At 40.2% G+C, this 5,926-nt stretch overlaps 1 long non-coding RNA gene across 1 annotated transcript; it reads left to right on the top strand.

Annotated features, from left to right (window-relative positions):
* The first annotated feature begins 208 nt into the window (after positions 1-208).
* Positions 209-4,426, top strand: LOC141279640 (uncharacterized). Its single transcript, XR_012334223.1, has 3 exons — positions 209-329; positions 733-819; positions 4,072-4,426. It is a non-coding gene; the product is annotated as an uncharacterized lncRNA (long non-coding RNA).
* Positions 4,427-5,926: the final 1,500 nt, after the last annotated feature.

The raw sequence follows: 5,926 nt of genomic DNA, 5'->3' as shown, positions 1-5,926 counted from the left end.
ATAAAGTGAAAGACAAGCACCAGATTAGGAGAAAATATTTGTAAGAGAAAAAAACTATAAAAGTTTACTAAACTTAGTGTATTTTTAAAATGTTAACAGTTTCTAAAAAGGCAAACAATCCAATAGAAAATGGAGCAAATAATACAATTTATAACTATAAATTACTAATAAATGGTAATAAATATAAAAGGGTATGCTCAATCACACAGGTAATCAGGGGAAAACATATTAAAACCACAGCGATGTGCCGTTTCCTGCTTGGAAGATTGGGTGAAAATGAGAGAACAGTGAGATTCTGCCAGGGTCTGGGGCAACTGGCATTCTCATCGGTGAGTGTGTGAATTGATGCATTTTTCTGTAGAATTATTTGACTGAATCTATTAAGTTAAAAACAAGGTCTTCCCTTTGACTCAGCTGTTTCCTATCACGATCACTTATATGTGTGTTCAAGAAAATAATTTTGTTTGGCATTGTTGTAAGAGCAAAAAAAAAGAGGGTGGGGAATGAGTCATCTATAATGTTCTGTCACTAAAGAATGGTTTAAAAGTTTATGCTATTAATTTATTTACTGAGGCGATATATGGAAAGTGCTTAGAACAATGCCTGGAACAGGGCAACAGTGAATAGCAGGTCCTCAGTGAATATTTTTAGAATGACTCTTATATACATGTAATGCTCTTTATTCTGTGATTGCCCCTCTATACCCATCCTCTGTCCTTCTCTGATTCCTAGGAAGATGACTTGCATTTCCCTCTGCTTTGGCCTTCTGTTGGTTTGGATCAACCCATGGAGGCACCAACAGGATGGGAGAGTGAGAAGGTATTTCTGGTATTTCTCCTTTGCTACTTCCCTGCCATACTGTGATTGGTAGTGACAGCATCCTTCTACCTATGGCCAGACCTCCCACTGGATACGTATGGGCAAGCACCCAGGCCCACAGTCCTCACTCATTCGAGGACCAAATCTCATTCTCTCCCTGTTTCTCAGTCCTCGAGGTGGTAACTGTTTTCTTCTGTTGCTGACACCTGGGTGCTTCACCATCCCTTGCTGGTTCTTTTAGTCCTGCCCATGCACGTTTTCTTCTTAGGAACACAACTACTACACAAGCTATGTAATACCATGCAGCTATTAAATAGTGTGAGGGGGTATTAGATGTACTGACATAAAAACAATTCCACAATGGGTATGTTAGGTTTTAAAAAGCCCAATACCCACAGATGTATTTATCCATATCCATTTATCCATAATTAAGATTTGCCACGTTTTGGTATAACGCTATTTCCAACACTTAGACATTTCAAATCCACAGTGCACTATAATGGAAAAAGATTAAAATATAAAATACACATTTGGACAGTTCAATGGTTTATGAAGAACTTTAAATGTCAAAATATGTAAATGACTGATAATCTTAGAAAACTTGTCATTCCAGCAGCGATACTGGGGCATTAATGCAACCCTGCCTTAAGTCCCACACATTCAGGCTGTATCACAAAGAACAAGGATTCCATGGCAACACCAACTGGCTATTCATAGGACTACCACCAATCAGCATGCACTACAGCACAACAACATCATGCACTCTAATAACTTTAATTATGATGACACTTCGGTTTATAAACTGATGATCAAAGAACAGGCTATAAAACTTTAGAAAGTTCTGGTGTTTAGACATCCAGATAATGTATCTCCTGACAAACTTAAATTCTGCTGGTTCAAAACCTCAGGAGTTCTCCAGGTAAAATCTGAAACTAAGGCCCATACACGAGGGCCTGGAGAGACTGAAGGAAGAGGCAGCCACTCGGGAGTGGTAGTTGGCAGGTTTAATAAGCAAGAGAACTTATGTAGGAGGCTTACCCTTGGCGCCACAATCCCCGCCAGGATCTTGAAAGTTTATGTAGAGGCCTTACCTTGGTTCAGTCGTGTGTACTGTCCAGATGGTCTCAACAACACATTGCTCTCTCATGGCTGCGTCCTCGAAAACGGCTCCCATTGTGGGAACAGTGGGTAGAATGTGCATCCCAAGGACAGGGGAGGGAGTTGAGGTGCCTCCCATTGCCTGGGTCCAGCTCACGGGTCATCCAGTGGTCATGTCCTCTCCATGACCTCCTCCAGCAAATGCCTAGAAAAGGATATTGAAACATCAACGTATGAATGACAACTACCTCTGGGAATGGAATTAAAATTGGTTTGGACATGGGGAAATTTACCTTTTTGTTCTCTAAACTTCTGTATTACTGAAAAACAATTTTACAGGGAACCCATGTTCATTTTATATTATGTAAATAATTTTAAATAAAATTTGATACAAAAATGATAGGATTTTCTTTCTTTTTTTTTTTTTGCGGTATGCGGGCCTCTCAGTGTTGTGGCCTCTCCCGCTGCGGAGCACAGGCTCCGGATGCGCAGGCTCAGCGGCCATGGCTCACGGGCCCAGCCGCTCCGCGGCACGTGGGATCTTCCCGGACCGGGGCATGAACCCGTGTCCCCCGCATCGGCAGGTGGACTCTCAACCACCGCGCCACCAGGGAGGCCCGATAGCATTTTCTAGAATGGAATTTTGACAAAATTTTGGTAATTCTATGGAAGAGAAAAAGAAAAGAGAACAGTTTGACTATACACAGAGCTCTCTGAGGTCAGTATTTAAAAGAACGGGTTAAAAAAAATAGGGAGAAATTACATAGAGAGGTCATTAGGATCACTAAATGGATAGTGTGAACGAACTGCCTTAAATGGAACAGTCAGATCTGCAGCAAAATGGCCAGGATAGCCCAAAGCCCAGACTGTGTAGAGACCTATGAAAAAAACTTAAGACAATTATACATATATATATATATATATATATATATATATATATATATATATATATATTAGTTAAGAGCAGACAAGAAAATAAACTGAACAAGAGAAGAAACTGTTTAGGAAGATGTACACTTTTGTTAACTTAACAGAAACAACATACATACTCAACTATTATTTAACAAGGAGCTGTAAAGAAAGGGTGTCAGGTGGAATTGAAACTCATGAGAGAAGATAAGAGGGCAACACCTAGACCCTTTAAATGGTATTCAGTTTTCAGATACCAAAAGACTATATTCTAGTGTAATAAAAGAATTTACAAATGTGATCAAGAATACAACTGATAACCTTTCTGAATAGGAGAGGTTTCATGGAGATAAACCAATATCCAAATGTTTTAAAATGAGACATAGATTCTAAGCACTCAGTCTTAAGGAGGGTTGTGTGCGTGCGTGTGTGTGTAAAGTGATCTTTTAATTTCTAATTCTGTCAGTTTTTTTTTTTTTTTCAGAGAATCTGTGTTAGTTTGCTAGCGTTTCAATAACAAAATACCACAGACTGGCTTAAACAGCAAAACTTTATTTTCTGACCATTCTGGAGGCTAGAAGTCCAAGATCAAGGTGTCAGCAGGGTTGTTTTCTTCTGAGGAACTCCCTCCTTGACTTGCAGACACCGTCCTTCTGATGTCTTCACATGGTCTTTCCTCTGTGTGTAGCTGTGTCCTAATCTCTTCTTATAAGGACACCAGTCATATTGGATTAGGGCCCACACTACTGACTTTGTTTTACCACTTTTAAGACCCTGTCTCCAAATACAGGCACATTATGAAGTGTTGGGGGTCAGGGCTTCAACATATGAATTTGGGAAGAACATAATTCAGCCTGTAACAGATACTTATCACCTTTAACTGAAATTTAATTATTTTAGTGCATATCTTACTATTGATGTGATTATGTAAACTTCTTAAACGATGAAATGCTAGTTTGCCTTTATATCTCATAGCATCTTTAACCATCTAGGTGATCATTAAGTGTTGGTTGAGAGAGAATGAATAAATTAATTAAAGGTATACAGTATGAAGCAATGCCTTCTCACCTCTGGAAGTGCTCTAATTCCAACTGTAAGATCATGTGTGAACACTGCTGCTGAAGAGAGAGAAATTAGAAAATAAAAATCCGAAGTTCCTTCTGTGATTACAGAGTGTGAGCGAATCATGACAGGTGCAGGGACAGCTGTAGAGAGACCTTTCATATCTCTTTCTTCTCCCAACAGGATGATGGCAACCCCCATCTCATCAGCCCAGTCTCCTCTTAGGAACTCATCTCGTATCAAGGCAGAGATGGCTGGCTCAGCGAGGTCCTGGCTCTTATGCACGAGAGGCTGGACCAAGGTGGAGAGCCAACCCCTCTCAGAAAGGAGCCTCCCGTCACCTTTGAAGCAACCACCCTTCAGAATAAACTCAGAAAATTTCCCTGTCCCTTTGTGGCATTTAGTGTCTTCTTGGGTTCTGACTGTATATCAGACATAGCGTATCCTTCCATAAACACAGTAACTGGATGATGAATTTGGACTTGGTAATGGACTTGTCTCAGCTCTAACACTTTTTGACAACCCTTCAGACAGTGTGACCAGAGCTTTTCAAAAACATCCTTCTGCTTGCCTGCTTGGTCCTACCCAGTGCTAATCCCTTGGTCGTCAAGAAATAGGAGTCTTTATGATCCTGATCATACTTGGGAGCTGGTTTAAACCTACAACATGCAACCCCATCTTGACCCTAACAAGGTACTGGGAACCTCATGTCATTAAATTCCACAGCCCTGGGAAGCTGAAGGCTGTTCTAGGGAGCTGAACATAAATTAACAATTTATTTCATATCTTCATATGCTCAGAAATCCAAATCCCTAACTTCTAAACTAGTATTGTGAACTTTTTTTTTCAGATGAGGGCTGTTAGAAGAAGTGTTTTTCCAAGTTATCACAATTAATTCACATTTATGAAATATTCTCATTTCATTTCATTCTGTAAATAGGAGGCAAAGGAGAGAAGTGATCACCATCTTTCCAATATCTCGTGACCTTTCCCAAATGTGCCTTTACAGACATGCCTCTGTTCTGGGCCTTGATCTGAAACGGGAAACTGGTTTACATTGTCAGTTATGATGGGAGGTGATGAAGCACAAGGGCAAAAATGGCAATCACAGTCTCTCTCCAGATTTCCAATTAACAAGCAGGAAATTAACAAGCAGGTTTCCTCACCCATCTTGACACTACTTGAAAGCTTGATGGTTTCATTATCATTAAATTCTGCCCTTAAATGTTTTGGATGTTTTCTTTCTTTCTTTTTTCTTCCCATGATCAACTAATCTGTTAAGTCCACACCACAAGAGGGGAAAAATCCAAAAAGCATTGTCTTAGACTGGGTTCCCTGGATGAGACACAGGGTGACATGCCAAAGGTTTGGAGGAAGTATGCCCAGGAGATAAGCTTTTAAGGAAGTGTGGAAGACAGAACAGGGCAGAGGGAGAAGCTAGTCCACTATGGGGCTGCAACTGAGCCCTTGGCCCCTACTGGGAGCTCTGGGGCTGGGATGGCCCTTCGACATTTTCCGAAATTGAGATTCAGGGGCTTAGCTTTTGCATTCCCACATCAGTCAGTCATTGGCCATGGCTACCAGAGGTGTGGGCAAAACCCTGGGTGAGGTGGTTCTAGGCAACCAGCTGAGAGCAGTTCCCTTTGAGGACACAACTATGATCCATCAGCTGTGACATGGCTGTCTTGGTCCTGGTGATCCTGGTGCAATTCCCAGAGATCCTCTATAGCAATACAAAATCTAGAAGGAAATTAACTAATATAGAATGGAATATAGCTCTAATATAGCTCTCTGCTTTACACCTGAAAGTTATTTGAAATATTTTGTCATGAAAATTTTGTGAATTTTGCTTTATTACCTAAAACATTTGTGATTATTTTAATATAAGAGCAATGCTTTAAATAATTTACCAGTTTAATTACTTAATCTTTCTCCCTTAGATCTTCTAATAAATTGCTTATGGCTTATGCTGAGGCTTGGAATAGACTCCTGACACAGCATTATAAACCTTCATTGTATAACTCTCCCAGTTTGAGAA

The sequence above is a fragment of the Tursiops truncatus genome, chromosome 10, assembly GCF_011762595.2.
Source record: "Tursiops truncatus isolate mTurTru1 chromosome 10, mTurTru1.mat.Y, whole genome shotgun sequence".
Taxonomy (NCBI): domain Eukaryota; kingdom Metazoa; phylum Chordata; class Mammalia; order Artiodactyla; family Delphinidae; genus Tursiops; species Tursiops truncatus.
This window is presented reverse-complemented; position numbering and strand designations above follow the sequence as displayed.